This window comes from Halichoerus grypus, chromosome X (genome assembly GCF_964656455.1).
Source record: "Halichoerus grypus chromosome X, mHalGry1.hap1.1, whole genome shotgun sequence".
In the NCBI taxonomy this organism is placed as follows: domain Eukaryota; kingdom Metazoa; phylum Chordata; class Mammalia; order Carnivora; family Phocidae; genus Halichoerus; species Halichoerus grypus.
Window position 1 is genome coordinate 64,300,650 of NC_135727.1, and position 18,436 is coordinate 64,319,085.

The 18,436-nt window shown below is 35.9% G+C and overlaps 1 protein-coding gene across 8 annotated transcripts in view; it reads right to left on the bottom strand.

Moving 5' to 3' along the window:
- The window catches only part of GPR174 (G protein-coupled receptor 174), a 68,948-nt gene that overhangs the window by 42,962 nt on the left and 7,550 nt on the right, over positions 1-18,436 (bottom strand). For 4 of the 8 annotated variants that reach the window (XM_078065278.1, XM_078065276.1, XM_078065277.1 and 1 more), the window contains exons 3-4: positions 2,446-2,575; positions 1,849-2,151 (exon numbers count right to left, since the gene is read on the bottom strand). The gene's annotated coding sequence lies outside the window, so the exon portion shown is untranslated. The remainder of the gene's footprint in view (positions 1-1,848; positions 2,152-2,445; positions 2,576-18,436) is intronic. The other 4 variants (XM_078065272.1, XM_078065275.1, XM_078065274.1 and 1 more) reach the window with 4 other exon arrangements.

Here is an 18,436-nt window from a genome sequence, read left to right on the forward strand (position 1 = left end):
TACAGGGAAAATGAGCACTCTAAGGAGTTGTGTTAGTTATTAAAACCCTGATGTCTTGGGTAGGGATATAAGTGAATGTGACCACGTTTAGGGTCTTTTTCTCTCCATGTTTAAGTGATCTGTGCAGTCATTTTGCTCCTGATTTTTTTGAAGTATAATTAGCATGCAGTGTTATCTTAGTTTCAGGTGTACAATATAATGATTCAATAACTCTACACATTACTTAGTGCTTATCATGATAAATGTTCTCTTAGTCCACTTTATCTATTTCACCCATCCCCCCATCCACCTCCCCTCTTGCAACCACCAGTTTGTTCTCTGTATTTAAGAATCTGGGGGGTTTTTGTTTGTCTTTTTGTTTGTTTGTTTGTTTTGTTTCTTTTTTAACTTTTTTAGAAGTAGAGAGAGAGTGTGTGTGTGTGAGTGAGGGGGGTGGTCAGAAGGAGAGGGAAAGAGAATCTTAAGCAAGCTCCACACCCAGCATGGAGCCCGATGTAGGGCTCAATCTCAAGACCCTGAGATCATGACCTGACCTGAAATCAAGAGTCAGTTGCTTAACTGACTGAGCCACCCAGGTGCCCCTGTTTCTTTTGTTTCTTAAATTCCACATGTGAGTGAAATCACATGGTATGTGTCTTTCTCTGACTGACTGATTTTGCTTGGTGTAATACTTTCTAGATCCACCCATGTTGTTGCAAATGGCAAGATCTCATTATTTTTTATGGCTGAGTAATATTCCATTGTATATATATACCACTTCTTTATCCATTCATCTATCAATGGACACTGTTTTGCTTCCATAATTTACCTATTGTTAATTAAACTATTTGGATTACACCAAAATAAACAACTTTTGCACAGCAAAGGAAACCATCAAATAAAATATAAAGGGACACCTACTGAATGGAAGAAGATATACGAAAATGAAGTATCCAATATTCCATTGATATCCGAAATACATAAAAAATGCATACAACTCAACAGCAAAAACTCACAAATAATCTTATTAAAAAATGGACAGAGGACCTGAATAGATATTTTTTCCAAAGAAGACATATAAGTGACCAACAGACACATGAAAAGATGCTCAACATCACTAATCATCAGGGAAATGCAAATCAAAACTACAATGAGATATTGCTGCTGATATATTTTTTTTTTTTTAATGAGCTTAAGTGTTAGGCATGTCCTCTTACAATAGTTAGATATCTAGGCTGGTGCTTCAATAATACTTTTCTTCTAAGAATAGACATCTAGAAAAAGAAGCCAAAAGAAACATAAAAAAAAAAAAAAAACCACTCCCCTCTCTCCAAAATCTGCACCTTCCAAATCTGCTCTTAACCTAAGATTCAGTGACTTTTAAGCTTACCAGTCTATAAATAGACACTTGCCTATTATTCATGTGCTTCACTTAAAACTACGCTATTATTCCTTCTCAGTAAGTGGCAGCCCCTTCCTCAATGCACACATATTACTCTCTACTATATGACTAGAGTGGAGAATATGTGTTGAGTGATATTTATTTATGTATTTGTGTTTGCTTAATAAACAAAGTCAGGGTCAGTATGACTCATTTTTCCTTTTGCCTCAGTTTCCAATATGACTCAACAAGACAATACTTAGAAAAATATCACATTTTACCAAATAATTCAGAAACAGTAGTCTTTCATGTTCTATAAGATTACATTCATTGACTGCAAGAACCTGGTCATTATCTGGTAATCTATCAATGGACCAGCAAATGTAGGAGAGGTGACTGGTGAGGGCTCTCAGTCTACTCTTCACAGAATTAAAAAGCACTCTTTAGGGATGATGCCAAAATAGAATCAAGACTATTTGAGTACCTACTGTTTTCTCCAATAGTGGTGGAATTCCTTAATCAGAGCAATAGGGTCTTCTGAAGAAGCCATGGGGAGTCTGGTAGGTTTAATTCATTTATGCCTAAAGAAACATAGAAAAGCAGTGGTCAAGTTCAGCATGAAGAAGATTCTCATAGAGGGCTGGGATATTTCAGCAGATGGATAATGAGACCCCAAAAATGGATTACCATGGGCAAAAATAGTATGGAGAGAGTTATACTTAGCTGGTGGTGGTAGCAAAGTCGAGTGGGAATCCCTTTACCATCTGACATCTTTTTTTGACTTGGCAGCCCTTGGAAAGGGTGATAAATGATAGGAATGTCAGTCGCAGGGTTCACGTGTCACTCTTTGATCACAAGGAGCTCTTAACTATGATTAACTAGCTAGAAAAATCCCACAGCTTCTAGTCAAACACAGCACAGTTGGAGGATAGAAACTGACTTGTTCTCAGGTGGGAATTTTTTTCTGAGTTCTCATAACCACAACTGTTTCATTGATTAATGAATACACATGGAGGGAGATCCAAATGGCCACTGGCTGTCAGTAAAACTAATGCTGAGATAGATTAACTTCCACAGAAAACTACCTTGCAAGTAGCCTTGTAATGCTTGTAGATGTCTTCTTATGTGCGGTAATTTAGGTGCACCAAAAAACATACTCCACTCCTTTCTGCTCCATGTTGCACAATGATCTCTTGCCTGGGCTTGCCACTTTGCCTGAAATATCCCATTATAGATTCAGTCCTTTAAGGTATTTTGTCTCCAAGAATTTTTTTTTTTAAAAAAAGAATTTAATTTTTTTTGAGACAGGGATAGAGGGAGAGAGGGAGAGAGAGAAAGAGAGAGAAATCATGCGTGATTGGGGGAGGGAGGAGCAGAGGGAGAGAGAGAGAATCTTAAACAGGTTCCACATCCAGTATGGAGACCAATGTGGGGCTCAGTCTCATGAACCTGAGATCATGACCTGACCTGAAATCAAGATTCAGATGCTTAACTGACTAAACCACCCAGGAGCCCATCCAAGAATTTCTTAATAAATGAAAATACTACAAGGAGGATTTTCACATTAATGCATTAACTGTAGTCAATCAAATACACTAGTTTTCACCTTAGAGAGTGGACAGGATGAAATATACAAATAGAGATTCCTTTTACTTCTTTAGAAGAAGGGAAGTAAAGGAACATAGATGGGGACAGTCTAAGTGGTGCAACATATTAGGATTACCAGAGAAACCAAATTATATCCTAAGTATTGGCAAAGAATTCTACAAAAGGGAGGAGTGGGCAGGAAAGATAGAAAGCAGACAACCAACATAATAGCTTCCACCTAAACAAATCTGTGTCAAACTAGACCTTTCAAGAATCTTTCCTCATCTAGACAGTAAGCTCCTTAGGGAGGGGGCTCCTTTCAAAGAGACTAGAGTTTGAATACCAGCTTTGGTTGGGAGATCTTGAACCACTTGCTTTCTGCTCTCCTCCCTGCCCTGCCTCAGTTTCTTCCTCTTGTATAATGAGTACAATAATGTATACTCCTGGAGTGTGTTGTTAAGATTACATAAGATATCCTAAGTAAAAGTCAGTGATACAGTGCTTAGCACATAATAGATACTCAATACATGTCATTTGTCTTTTTTTTCTGACCTCCAACATATATTCGTACAATAAGATGTTTGGTACACAAGGGCTTCTCAATAAATACTTTAAAAAGACTTAATGGAGGAAAAATTAGTGGTGAGGATAAAATAGACTAGAGTAATGAAAAGGAATTCCCAGGGGCTCCAGAATCCATAGTAGTCTATTATGGGGGTTAAGAAAGAAAGCCCAGACAGAAAATTACAAACTAACAAAGTTATGATCCCTACTGGTACTTTGTTGTGTGTGAAGGCATAGCCAGAACTATATAAGTACCACCTGAGTGGGACAAATATGTGAGGACAAACTAGAGCAATAGTTCAAAGGGACAGAATTCTGTGACTGAGCAGAGTCACAGATTAATCATAAACATCATCAGGCAAATCCAGCTGGAGACAAACATTTTATTGAAATGGTGAATATTCTCAGGCACTTTTTTCAAGTCTTTTTTTAAATTATATTTCATGGACAAAAGTCATGTAAGATATCAAAAAAAGTGGTTTTAGTTTGGGGGTCACTTCATCAATTTCTTTTAGAAAAGCCATATACCCCAAAACTATTCAGTGTTACTTGCTGGCTTTTTCAACTCCCAAGACCATATAAGCTGAGAGAAAGCAGAGTATAGGGGGAAAACCAGAGGTCAGAGAACTAGGACACCTGGCTTCTAGTCTTCACTTTATCACTAATTGGTGGTATGACTTTGGGAAAATCACTTCTATTTCTGGGCCTCAATTTTTCATCTGCAAAATGCAATAGTTGGACTATATTATCCCTAAGGTTCATTTGAGTTCTGACAGCCTAAGTCTACTACAAAGTTTGATTTGGTTAGCCTGGGAAGATGGTGTAGTAGGTGGATCCTAAGCTCACCTCATCCCATGGGTACACCTAGATAACAGCCACACCAGTGCAACTAACCCAGGAACCAATCCAAAGACTGGCAGAACAGATTCTCCACAGTTAATCTTAGGGAGGAGCCCACATCAAAAATGGTAGTAGGGGCAGAATATATGGTTGTGAACCAAACTCCTGGCCAGATTAAGCACAAATGGAAGAGAAAGAACAAGCATGGAAAAGACCAGGCACCCCAGACATAAGGGACCTGCACTGGGAAGATAAGTCCTCATAACATTTGGCTTTGAAAACCAGTAGGGCTTAACTTTGCACTTTTAAAATAAGCAGGACTTAACTCTAGGTGCTTTAAAAATTAGGATTTTTAGCTGTGGGAGAGCCAGAAGGGAAACTGAGTCCCAGCCATTAGACAGAATAACAATCCCTGCAAGACACAGCATAGAAGCAGCAGTTTGAAAAGTGCCTAGGGTATAAGGGAAGGAGATCTATTTACTAATCTCAGAACTTGTGCTGGAAGAACAGGGTTCTTTAAAATACTTCAAGAACAAAAGAGCTGGTGGGTACCATTTATCTTCCCAACCCCAACCTAAATAGCCAGCCCTCCCCCACCGAAACCAGCTTGAACACTCTTCACCTAGTTTGGTAACACTGAAGGCCCCATTCCTTGTTCTCCTGCATAGTTGCCCATCCAATCCAATCCACTCAGCAATAGTCCCTCCAAAGTGACCCGTGCTCTGGTGAGAGGAAAAGATAACCACACATACCAGCTCAACTGCAACCCCAGCAGTGGGCTGTGGGTAGATATCTGGTCTGACTGCCAGCCTCTCCTGTCAATAAAAACCTCACTGGTGGCAGCACAAAGAGAAAGTCTTGTAGTTTGGGGTCACTGCAACCCCAAGAGACAGAGTGAAGGCAGACATCTGGTTCTGACTACAGGTCCCACTCACCAAGAAAATCCTTTCAGGGGACAATATAGGGAAAGCACCCTGCAATTCAGTGCAACAGCAGCCCCAATGAAAGGGCTGAGGATAGGCATCAGGTCTGACCCAACTATAAGACCAAGGTAGTCCTAGACTGGCCCCTTAATGGTACAGGGACCAAAACCTGCCCACAACAGGCCAAGTGGGCCATTGCAACTGACTAGACTGAAGGAAAACATGGCTCAGCCACAATAGAAGGGTGCACGCAACACACATAGAAAACACCCCTGAAGTGCCTGGTCTGGGTAACCAGGAGACATTGCTCTACAGGGCATTGCAGGATCTCTTCTTCATAACACCACTACTTTCAAGATAAGGACTATAAATGATCTTCCTAATACATAGAAACAGATACAGGAAGTTAGACAAAATGATGAGGCAGAGGAATATGTCCCAAATGGAAAAACAGGAAAAAATCACAGTAAAAGAACTAAATGGAATGGAGATAAGCAACATTCCTGATAAAGAATTCAAGGTAATGGCCATAAAGATACTTACTGGGCTTGAGAAAAGAATAGAGGATCTCTTCAACAAAGAGAAAATATTTAAAAAAAAGGAGCCAGAGATGAAAAACTCACTCAATAAAAGAAATTAAAAATACTCTAGAGAGAATATATAGTAGATTAGAGGAAACAGAAAAACAGATCAGTGAGTTAGAAGACAAGATAATAGAAGCCAACCAAGCCAAATGGCAGAAAGAAGAAAAAGAAAAAGAATAGTGAAAAATGAGAATAAGTTAAGGGAACTCAGCAACATCATCAATTGTAATGGCATTGGCATTATAGGGATTTCAGAAGGAAAAGAAAGAGAAAGGGGGCAGAAAATTTATTTGAAGAAATAATGGCTGAAATAATCCCTAATCTGGGGAAGGAAACAGACATCCAGATTCAGAAATACAGAGAGCTACCAACAAAAGGAAGCCAAGGAGGTTTGCACCAAGGCACATAATAATTAAAATGGCAAAATTGATAGAGAGTTTTAAAGGGAGCAAGAGAAAAAAAAAAAAGAACAAAAAACAGTTTCATAAAAGGGAAACCCCATAAGGCTATCAGCTGATATTTCAGCAGAAACTTTGTAGGACAGAAGAGAGTGGCATGATATATTAAAAGTGTTAAAAAAGGGGAAAAAAACCTGCAACCAAAAATACTCTATCCAACAGGGCTTTATTCAGAATAGAAGGAGAGATAGTTTCCAAGACTAACAAAAGTTAAAGGAGTTCATCACCACTAAAAAAGCTAAAAAGCATTAAAGGGAATTCTTTGAGTGGAAAGGAAAGGTCATAATCAGGAGTAAGAAAATTACAAAAGGAAAAAAATTTACAAGTACATGAAAACATAATAAAAGTAGTAGATTGATCACTTATGAAGCCAAGGTGGAGGTTAAAGCTTAAAAGCAGTAAAATCAATTATACCTACAAAAATCAGTCAAGGAATTCACAAAATGATAGGGTATATGGCATGACATCATATACATAAAATGTGGAGGGTGGAGCAAAAATTCAGTGCTTTTAGAATGAGTTCAAACTTAAGCAATCATCAATTTAATATAGACTGTTATATGCACAGGGTGTTATATATAAACCTAATGGTAACCACAAATAAAAAACCTGTAATGGATTTGCAAAAAAAATATAGAGAGAAAGGAATCCAAGCATATCATTAAAGAAAGCTATCAAACCACAAGGGAAAAGAGCAAGGGAAAAAAATGGAACAGAGAAAAAAATTTAAAAAAACCTATAAAACAAGTAAAAAATGGCAATAAGTACATACTTGTCAATAATTAGATTGTAAATGCACTAAATGGTCCAATCAAAGACACAGGGAGAAAGAATGTACAATACAGCAAAACCCATCTATGTGCTGCATACAAGAGACTCATGTCAGACCTAAAGACATATACAGATTGAAAGTGAAAAGATGTAAAAACATTTATCATGCAAATGGAAGCAAAAAAAAGTGTGGTAGCAGTACTTATATCAAACAAAATAGACTTTAAATATTTTATTTATTTATTTATTTATTTATTTATTTATTTATTTATTGTAGAGAAAAAGAGAGAGAGCACACACGAGCAGAGGGAGGGGCAAAAGGAGAGAGAGAGTCTCAAGCAGATTCCACCCTGAGCACAGAAATTAATAATGCAGGACTTGATCCCATGGCCCTGAGATCATGACCTGAGCCAAAATCAAGAGACAGAAACTTAACCAACTGAGCCACCCAGGCTCCCCAAACAAAATAGACTTTAAAACAAAGATTGTAACAAGAGACAAGAAAGCTATTACATGACCATAAAGTAAATAATCAAACAAGAAGATACATCAATTGTGAATATTTATGGACTCAACATGGGAGCACCCAAAGACACAAAGCAAGCATTAACAGACATAAAGGAAAAACTCCATAATAACACAATAATAGTAGGGGACTTTAACACTCCACTTCCATCACTGGATAGAAAGAAAAGAAAATCAACAAGGAAACAGTGGCTTTGAATGACACATTGGAACAGAAGAACTTAACATATATTCAAAACATTTCATTCAAAAACAGCTGAATGAACATTCTTTTCAAATGCATATGGAACATTTTTCAGAATAGATCACATTAGGCCACAAAACAAGTCTCAGTGAATTTTAAAAATGTTGAAATCATATCATGCTTCTTTTTCAACCACAATGGTATGAAACTAGAAATCAATGACAAGAAAAAATCTGGAAATAACAAATACATGGAAGTTAAATAACATGTTAGTAAACAATTAATGGGTCAATGAAGAAATTAAGGGGGAAATAAAAAAACATGTGGAGAGAAATGAAAATAAAAGCACAATGGTCCAAAATCTTTGGGATGCAGCAAAAGCTGTTGTAAGAAAGAAGATTATAACAATACAGGCCTACTGCAAGAATAAAAAAAAAAATCTCAAAAAAAAAAAAAAACCTAACCTTATACCTAAATGTGTTAGATAAATAACAAAATAAAGCCCAAAGCCAGTAGAGGAAGGGATAATAATACTTAGAGTAGAAATAAAAGAAATAGAAACTAAAATAACAGAACAGATCAACAAAACCAGGAGTTGTTTCTTTGAAAAGATTAAAAAAATTGATAAACCTTTAGCCAGACACATTAAAGGCCAGAGAGGACTCGAATAAATAAAATCAGAAACGAAGAAGGAGAAATCACAGCTGACAAAACAGAAATAAAAATAATTATAAGAATATGACAAAACATTATATGCCAATAAATTGTACAACCTAGAAGAAATGGATAAATTCCTAGAAACATGTAACCTTCCAAAACAGAATCAGGAAGCAATAAAAAAAATTGAACAGATTACTAGCAATGAATTGAGTCAGTTATCATAAACGCACAACAAACAGAAGTCCAGAATCAGATGTCTTCACAGATGAATTCTACCAAACACTTAAATTGTTAATACTTATTCTTCTCAAACTATTTCAAAAAATAGAAGAGTAAGGAAGGCTTCAAAATGCATTCTATAAGGCCAGCACTACCCTAATACCAAAAACAGATAAAGACATTGCAAAAAAAAAAAAGAAAAGAAAAAAGAAAACTACAGACCTCTAATGAACATAGATGCAAAAATTCCCAACATAGTATTAGCAAACCAAGTCCAATAATACCTTAAAAAATCAATAACCATGATCAAATGGGATTTATTTTTGGGATACAAAGGTGTTTCAATATTCTCAAATCAATGTGATATACCACATTAATAAGAGAAAGGATAAAACCACATGATCATCTCGATACATGCAGAAAAAGCATTTGGCAAAGTACAACATCCATTCATGATAAAAACTCTCAACAAAGTAGGCTTAGAGGTAAAATACCTCAACATAATGAAGGCCATATATGAAAAAACACAGCTCACATCATACCTAATGGGAAAAAAACTGAGAATTTTTCCTCTGAGATCAGGAAGAAGACAAGGATATCCATTCTCATCACTTTTATTCAACATAGTACTGGAAGCCCTAGCCATGGTAATCAGGCAAGAAATAATAAATAAAAGGCATCCAAATTGGTAAGGAAAAGTGCCACTACTTGCAGATGACATGATACTCTATATAGAAAACCTTAAAGACACCACCAAAAAACTGCTAGAACTAATACATGAATTCAGTAAAATTGCAGGAAAGAAAATATACAGAAATCTGTTGCATTTCTATACACTAATAATGGAGTAGCAGAAAAAGAAATTAAGAAAACAATCCCATTTACAATTGCATCAAAATAATAAAATACCTAGTAATAAACTTAACAAAGAAGGTGAAAAACCTATACCCTAAAAACTATAAAACATTGATGAAAGAAATTGAAGGTGACACAAAGAAATGGAAAGACATTTCATGCTCATGGATTGGGAGAACAAATATTGTTAAAATTCCCATACTACCTGAAAAATCTATACATTTAATGCAATCCCTATCAAAAAAAAAAAAAAAGAAAAAAAAGCAACAGTATTTTTCATAGAACTAGAACAAACAATGCTAAAATTGGCATGGAACAACAAAAGACCCTAAATACCCAAAGCAATCTCGAAAAAGAAGAACAAAACTGTAGGCATCACAATCCCAGATTTTAAGATATATCACAAAGCTATAATAATCAAAACAATATGGTATTGGGATAAAAATAGATACAGAGATCAGTGGAGCAGAACAGACAGCCCAGAAATAAACCCACACATTATGGTCAATTAAGATATGACAAAGGAGGCAAGAATATACATTGGGAAAAAGTCTCTTCAACAAATGGGGTTGAGAAAACTGGACAGCTATATGCAAAAAAAACAAAAACAGAAACAAAAACAAAAATGAATGTGGACCACTTTCTTATGCTATATACAAAAATAAACTCAAAATGGATTAAAGAACTAAATGTCAGACCTGAAACCATAACATTCCTTGAAGAAAATTTAGAGAGTAATTTTTTTGACATGGGCCATAGAAACATTTTTCTAGATACATTTCATCTGGCAGGTGAAATAAAAGTAAAATTAAATTAAATTGTTGTGACTACACCAGAATAAAAGGCTTTTACACAGTGAAGGAAACCATCAACAAAATAAAAAGGCAAACCTACTGAATCGGAAAAGTTATTTGCAAATGATATAACCAATAAGGGGTTATATCCAAAATATATAAAGAATTTATACAACTCAACACCAAAAAAAAAAAAAAAATGATCTGATTGAAAAATGGGCAGAGGACCTAAATAGACATTTTTCCAAAGAGGACATACAGATGGCCAACAGACACATGAAAAGTTGCTCAACATCATTAATCATCAGGGAAATAAAATCAAAACCACAATGAGATATCAACTCACACATGTCAGAATGGCTAAACTCAAAAGTACAATAAATAACAAGTGTCACTGAGGATGTAGAGAAAAATAAACACTTGTGCACTATTGGTGGGACTTCAAATTGGTGCAGCCACTATAGAAAACAGTGTGGAAGTTCCTCAAAAAATTTTAAAAAATATAATTACCATAGGACCCAAAAATTCTACTACTGGGTATTTGCCCAAAGAAAATGAAAACACAAATTCTAAAAGATATATGTATCCCTATGTTTATTGCACCATTATTTACAATAGCCAAGATATGGAAGCAACCTAAGAGTCCATTCTTAGATTAATGATAAAGAATTGGTATAGAATGGGATATTACTCATCCATAATAATAATGTGATCTTGCCATTTGCAACAACACTAATGGACCTAGAAGGTATAATACTAAGTGAAATAAGTCAGACAGAGAAAAATAGTGTCTCTATTTTTAAGCTCAAAATGACTGAAATTTGATCAGTGGATTTAAGTTAACATATTCATGACCAAGAACTAAAAGATATTATCCAGGACCTTCACAGAGACCATGCAGGCACTTTCCTAGTAGTTTTCTTTTAAATAATTCATAGGAACCATCACAGACCCAAGCTAAAAGGAGGGCGGTACCATGGGAGGAGAGTAGGGGAGGGATTTTAAACAAGATCCACCCTTCAAATCTTATACTAAACTTGCTTATCAGCCTACACATGGAGTAAATAATCCAACAAGTTCAGTCAGCACAAACTTATTGAGTACCTGGGGCGGTATGCTGGTTTCTTTTTTCTTTTTTTTTTTTTCCTTTTGTCAGTATGCTCCTTTCATTGACAAGCCCGATGATGACATAGGTAGTAATTCAATCAGCTTTTGTGGAGTTCAATAATTCATCAGTTGCGTATAACACCCAGTGCTCATCACATCACATGCCCTCCTTAGTGCCTATCACCCAATTACCCCATACCCCCACCCACCTCCCCTCCAGCAACCCTCAGTTTTTTTCCTATAGTTAAGAGTCTCTCATGGTTTTTCTCCCTCTCTGATGACTTCCCATTCAGTTTTCCCTCCCTTCCCCTATGATCCTCTGTGCTGTTTCTTATATTCCATCAATGAGCCTCATAATTTTTTTCAATTGATGGTAGAACTGATTGGACATTTTAAATAAATATTAGATTTTATGAATCTTCATTAATAATCTATTAATCTTTATTAGTGGTTTAGTCTTAAGAAACAAGGCAACTGAGGCCTAGAGAAAGTAAGGTATTCATTCTTTTTTTTCAAATATTTATTTATTTATCTGAGAGAGAGAGCATGAAGAGAGAGAGGGAAGGAGAAACTCAAGCAGACTCTGCGCTGAGTGTAGAGTCTGACTTGGGGCTCGATCTCACAACCCTGAGATCATGACCTGAGCTAAAACCAAGAGTCAGAAACTTAACTGACTGTGCCACCCAGGTGCCCACGGTATTCATTCTTAGTTATATAGCAACTTAATGGCAGAGCCAGGACTAGAACCTAAATTTTAATTCAAAAGGCTTGGGTTCCTTTATCCACACCACACTTCCAACTATACATTCTCTAATATGTGAGTGGATATTTATCTTCCCATATAGTCAGATCATTTGGATGTAAGCTTTGTTTATGTTATTAAAAGCTGTCAATTTTTAAATCAACACCAGTGTACAAATCACTGAAAACACATGTCCTTCATTTTGCTTTCTGCAATGGCATGGTAACCAGTGTTCTTGCTATGTGCATAAAAACATTAACACTTATTCCCGTCTTTTCTCCATCTCTCTCTCTATCCCCACCCCCACATACAGAAACACAGACATACAGACATCTATTTTCACTGGCATGCAAGACTGGAAGAAAGTAACTAAAATAGGACAATGTTCTTTTTCTTGGCCAACCCCTTTCCTGCTCCTACAGTTTGTTAAATTATCAGTCTAGGAAAAAGTAATTAAGTGATGAGATGAGCAATACCTTGCTGTAAATCAAGTTACTGTGTTAGATGCCACTGGAGAGAAAAAGGAGACATGGCCTCTCTTCTTGAAAACTTATAGACTGGCAGCAGTGACACAATACACAAAACAAGAGAGAAATGAGTAAAATCAGTTGCTAAATTGAACAAGTCATATGTTAGCTCTATAGAAAGCTACCATATATTTAGGGTACAAACCCACCACAGTTCTTAATGTGGTTGGGGCATTCCATATGGCCTTTCTAAAAGAAGTGATTTCACCAATTCAAAAAACTCATACTTCTCTTTCCCATTTCTTCAACTTTAAGCCTTATAACAATTCTGCTCCTTATAAGCATTTTAAGGTGAAAGCTTGACCAAGCATAATGGTCCCATGTGCTGAAGGAAATCTGACAGGCAAAAGGCAGGTATAACTTAACTTTCCCAGTATAATTTCAATCCAATTGCACATGGCATTTTGCAAATTTTACAGAAGAATTCTGTACAAAGTAATGTGAAGTATCTATCAGGTATTTGCATGGTGAGTAATACCTCTGAGATAGAGATGCCCTCAATCACACTATTCTCACAAATGGAGAAACTGAAAAATGAAGAAGCTTACTTTCTTGTTCAGGTTTATGCCCCTAGCTAGTCCCCAAAAAGCACAACTTGAAGCTCAAGCTTCTGATTACTGCCTGCTGAAAATATGACTTAGAACAGAGTTCAGGGATGCATGTCCCAAAACACTTCCTCTACTTCCTCTTGCATAAGAAAACATAAAAATGGAGGGCAGGGTGCAGAGAGCAGGAGGACGTGGGGAATAACCAACATCAGGAGACAGACTATCCTAAACCTTGTACCTGTTTGTTTGTTTCCCAGAGTTCTGTAGCTGATTAGGTCAGATGGTTACAACACTGAGGTCCTAAACTTAAGTATGTGAGTTAAATTCCATTAATTTTCTCTGTAATATACCCATATATTGAATTCTGAACCAATGACAAGAATCCTATAACTCCAAATCCTTGCTCCAAAGGGAGAAAATGATTCAAAATATAGAGATCTACTTTCTCTTCTTTTTTTAATTCAATTTTTAAATTTAAATTTTAGTTAACACATATGGTAAAAGTAGTTTCAAGTGTACAATTTAGTGATTCATCACTTACATATAACACCCAGTGCTCACCACAACAAGTACGCTCCTTAATACCCATCACCCATTTAGCCCATCCCTTGCTCACCTCCAACCATCAATGCTCAGTTTCTTCTCTATAGTAAAGAGTCTCTTAGGGTTTGCTTCCCTCTTTCTTTTTATTTCCTCCCCCTATGTTCATTGTTTTGTTTCTTAAATTTCACATTGAGTGAAATCATATGGTATTTGTCTTTCTCTGACTGACTTATTTCACTTAGCATAATACACTCTAGCTCCATCCATGTCATTGGAAATGGCAAGATTTCGTTCTTTTTGATGGCTGAGTAATATTCCTTTCTGTGTGTGTATCTGTGTATGTGTGTGTGTACCACTTCTTTATCCATTCATCAGTCAATGAACATTTGGGCTCTTTCATTAATTTGGGTATTGTTGATAATGCTGCTATAAACATTGGGGTGCATGTGCCCCTTCAAATCTGTATCTTTGTTTCCTTTGAATAAATATTTAGTAGTGCAATTGCTGGGTCATAAGATAGTTTGATTTTTAATTTTTTGAGGAACCTCCATACTGTTTTCCAGAGTGACTGCACCAATTTGCATTCCCACCAACAGTGCAAGAGCATTCCCCTTTCTCCACATTGTCACCAGCATCTGTTCTTTCCTGTGTTGTTAATTTTAGCCATTCTGACAGGTGTGAGGTGGTATTTCATTGTGGTTTTGATTTGTATTTCCCTGATGATGAGTGATGTTGAGCATCTTTTCATGTGTGTGTTAGCCATCTGGAGGTCTTTGGCAAAATGTCTGTTTATGTCTTCTGCCCATTTCTTAAATGGATTATTTATTTTGGGCTGTTGAGGTTTTTATAGATTTTGGATTTTGGATACTAATCTTTTATCAGATATGTCATTTGCAAATGTCTTCTTGCATTCTGTAGGTTACCTTTTAGTTTTGTTTCCTTTGCTGTGCAAAAGCTTTTTATCCTGACAAAGTCCCAGTAGTTCATTTTTGCTTTTGTTTCCCTTGCCTCTGGAGAGGTATCTAGTAATAAGTTGCTACAGCTGAGATGAAAGAGGTTGCTGCCTGTGTTTTCCTCTAGGATTTTGTTGGTTTCCTGTCTCACATTTAGGTCTTTCGTCCATTTTGAATTTATTTTTGTGTATGGTATAAAAAAAATGGCCCACCTTCTGCATGTTGCTGCCCAGTTTTCCCAACACCATTTGTTGAAGAGATTGTCTTTTTTCCATTGGATATTCATTCCTGTTTTGTTGAAGATTAGTTGACCATAGAGTTGTGGGTCCAATTCTGGGTTTTCCATTCTGTTCCATTGATCTATATGTTTGTTTTTGTGCCAGTACCATATTGTCTTGATAACTACAATTTTGTAATATAGCTTGAAGTCTGGAATCATGATGCCTCCATCCTCGCTTTTCTTTTTCAAGATTGCTTTGGCTATTTGGGGTCTTTTGTTGTTCCACAGAAATTTTTGGATTGTTTTTTCTAGATCTGTGAAAAATGCTGGTGGTATTTTGATAGGGATTGCATTAAATGTGTAGATTGCATGGAAGTTAAAGAACATCATACTAAAGAATGAAGGGTAAACCAGGAAATTAAAGAAGAAATAAAAAAAATACATGGATGCAAATGAAAATGAAAACACGACAGTCCAGAACTTTTGGAATGCAGCAAAGGTGGTCATTGGAGGGAAGTATATAACAATACAGACCTACCTCAAGAAGCAAGAAAAGTCTCAAAGACACAATCTAACCTTTTACCTAAAGGAGCTAGAAAAGGAACAGCAAATAAAGCCTAAAGCCAGCAGAATAAGGGAAATAATAAAGATTAGTGCAGAAATAAATGATATAGAAACAAACAAAAAACCAGTAGAACAGATCAATGAATCTAAAAGCTGATTCTTTGAATTAATAAAATTGATAAAACCCTAGCAAGACTTATCAAAAAGAAAAAAAGAAAGGACCCAAGTAAATAAAACCACGAATGAAAGAAGAGAGATCACAATCAACACCACAGAAATATAAACAATCATAGTATAATATTATGAAAAATTATATGCCAACAAACTAGACAATCTGGAAGAAATGAATAAATTCCTAGAAACATACAAACTACCAAAACTGAAAGCGGAAGAAATAGAAAACTTGAACAGACCCATGACCAGCAAAGAAATTGAATCAGTAATCAAAAATCTCCCAACAAACCAAAGTCCAGGGCCAGATGGTTTCCCAGGGGAATTCTACCAGACGCTTAGTTAATATCTACTCTTCTCAAACTGTTCCAAAAAATAGAAATGGAAGGAAAACTTCCAAACTCCTTCTACAAGGCCAGCATTACCTTGATTCTAAAACCAAAGACCCCCCCTAAAAAGGAGAACTCTAGGTCAATATCCCTGATGAACATGGATGTAAAAATTCTCAACAAGATACTAGCAAATTGAATCCAACAATACATTAAAAGAATTATTCACCACAATCAAGTGGGATTTATTCCTGGAGTCCAGGAGTGGTTCAATATCTGCAAATCAAATGATGTGATATACCACATTAATAAAAGAAAGAATAAGAACCATATGACCCTCTCAATAGATGCAGAAAAAGCATTTGACAAAATACGGCATCCATTCTTGATAAAAACCCTCAACAAAGTAGGGATATAAGGAACACACCTCAACATCATAAAGCCCATATATGAAAAACCCATGGCTAATATCATCCTCAATGGGGAAAACTGAGAGCTTTTCCTCTACTGTCAGGAACAAAACAGGGATGTCCACTCTCACCATTGTTATTTAAAATAGTAAGTCCTAGCCTCCACAATCAGGCAACAAAAAGAAATAAAAGGCATCCAAATTATCAGGGAAGAAGTCAAACTTTCACTATTCACATGGCATGATACTCTGTAGAAAACCTGAAAGATCCATCAAAAAATTACTGGAACTGATACATGAATTCAGTGAAGTCACAGGATATAAAATCAACATGCAGGGGCACCTGGGTGGCTCAGTTGGTTAAGTGTCTGCCTTTGGCTCAGGTCATGATCTCAGGGTCTTGGCACTGAGCCCCAGGTAGGGCTCCCTGCTCAGTGGGGAGTCTCCCTCTCTGACTCCCCTTCCCTTTGCCCCACCCCACTCATGCTCTCTCTCTCTTTCTCTCTCTCTCTTTCTCAAATAAATAAAAATCTTTCAAAAAATAAAAATAAAATAAAATCAGCATACAGAAATCTGTTGCATTTTTTACACATGAATAATGAGGCAGCAGAAAGAGAAATCAAAGAATTGATCCCATTTACAATTGCACCAAAAACCGTAAGATACCTAGGAATAAATTTAACCAGTGAGGTAAAAGATCTGCATTCTGAAAACTATAGAACACTTACAAAAGAAATTGAAAAGGACACCAAAAAAAAAAAAAAAAATGGAAAAAACGTTCCATGCTCATGGATTGGAAAGACAAATTTTGTTAATATGTCTGTACTACCCAAAGCAATCTACCCTCTCTTCTGATGGTTGGTGTGTAGCTTCAGTTTTGTATGTGAAAAACAGAAATGTTTTTCCTTCTAGTTTAGATGCCCTATAACTAATATAGAGTGAAGTTGGAAGATAACAAGCATACACATAAATAAATCTATTCTTCTGGACATGTTTTAGAGATTCTCTATGTATAATTTTCTTCTGAGCTTTTTCCTTGTGTAGATTTTAACTTGCATCTAAAACCACACATTCTGTCCTACTCTCTGATATAACCTTATATCTGGAATTTAGAACCTTTCCTCTAAACTTAGCATAACATAGATTAGCATAATATAAGAAAACAAATATTTTGTGAAAGCTCTAATATGATTTCCTTTTTATATCACAGCAGCTTAAATGTGAATGGGGATGGTGACTTTCTGTTTAATGCAAACTATGTTATGAAGTCATAACACCTTTTTTGAAATTCCTTTTGTATGGTCAGATTTAATATGTGCTACTTTATCCTCCCCAGGTAAATAAGTTCCATAAAGGTATGGGCTATATCTTATATGGCTCCTATTATTACTCATATTACACTTGAAAAATAGTAAACATCATAAACATTGGTCGAAGAGAAAGTATTTCATCCATGTTTTCTATGATCCCCATTTTTAAATCTATTTTATTCCTTATTTTATGTGTTTTACTCACCCCCATTTCTTAGTTCACCTAAACTAAATCTAATAAAAGAACAACCTATTATGAAATTGGTACATCTTATCTCTATTATTAATTCTCTTGATTCTCAAAATAGTGAAATATAGCTGCATCATATACACACAGTATAGCTTAATGGAAAGAGCTTTGGCAACAAATAGAACTGTGTTTGAAATGCAACAAAGACTGTTATACAACTTTGGGCAAGTTGTTCGGTTTTTGGTTTCTTCATCTATAAAATGGGGGCAAAAATAGAGTTACTGTAAAAATGTAAGATATCTTGCCCAGGGCTCAGTACATCACAAGTGCACAATAAATAAGAACCATTATTTTTTTTTTATGATAGAGCATCTAAAATCAAAGTTAGAGCCAGTGGTAGATAGGCACCAAAAGCTTATTCTTTCTGGTAGACTTTAGGTAGCTGCTCAGATGCTTATTAGCTTTTTCTGAAATCATTACTAGGAAGGTAATCATTTTA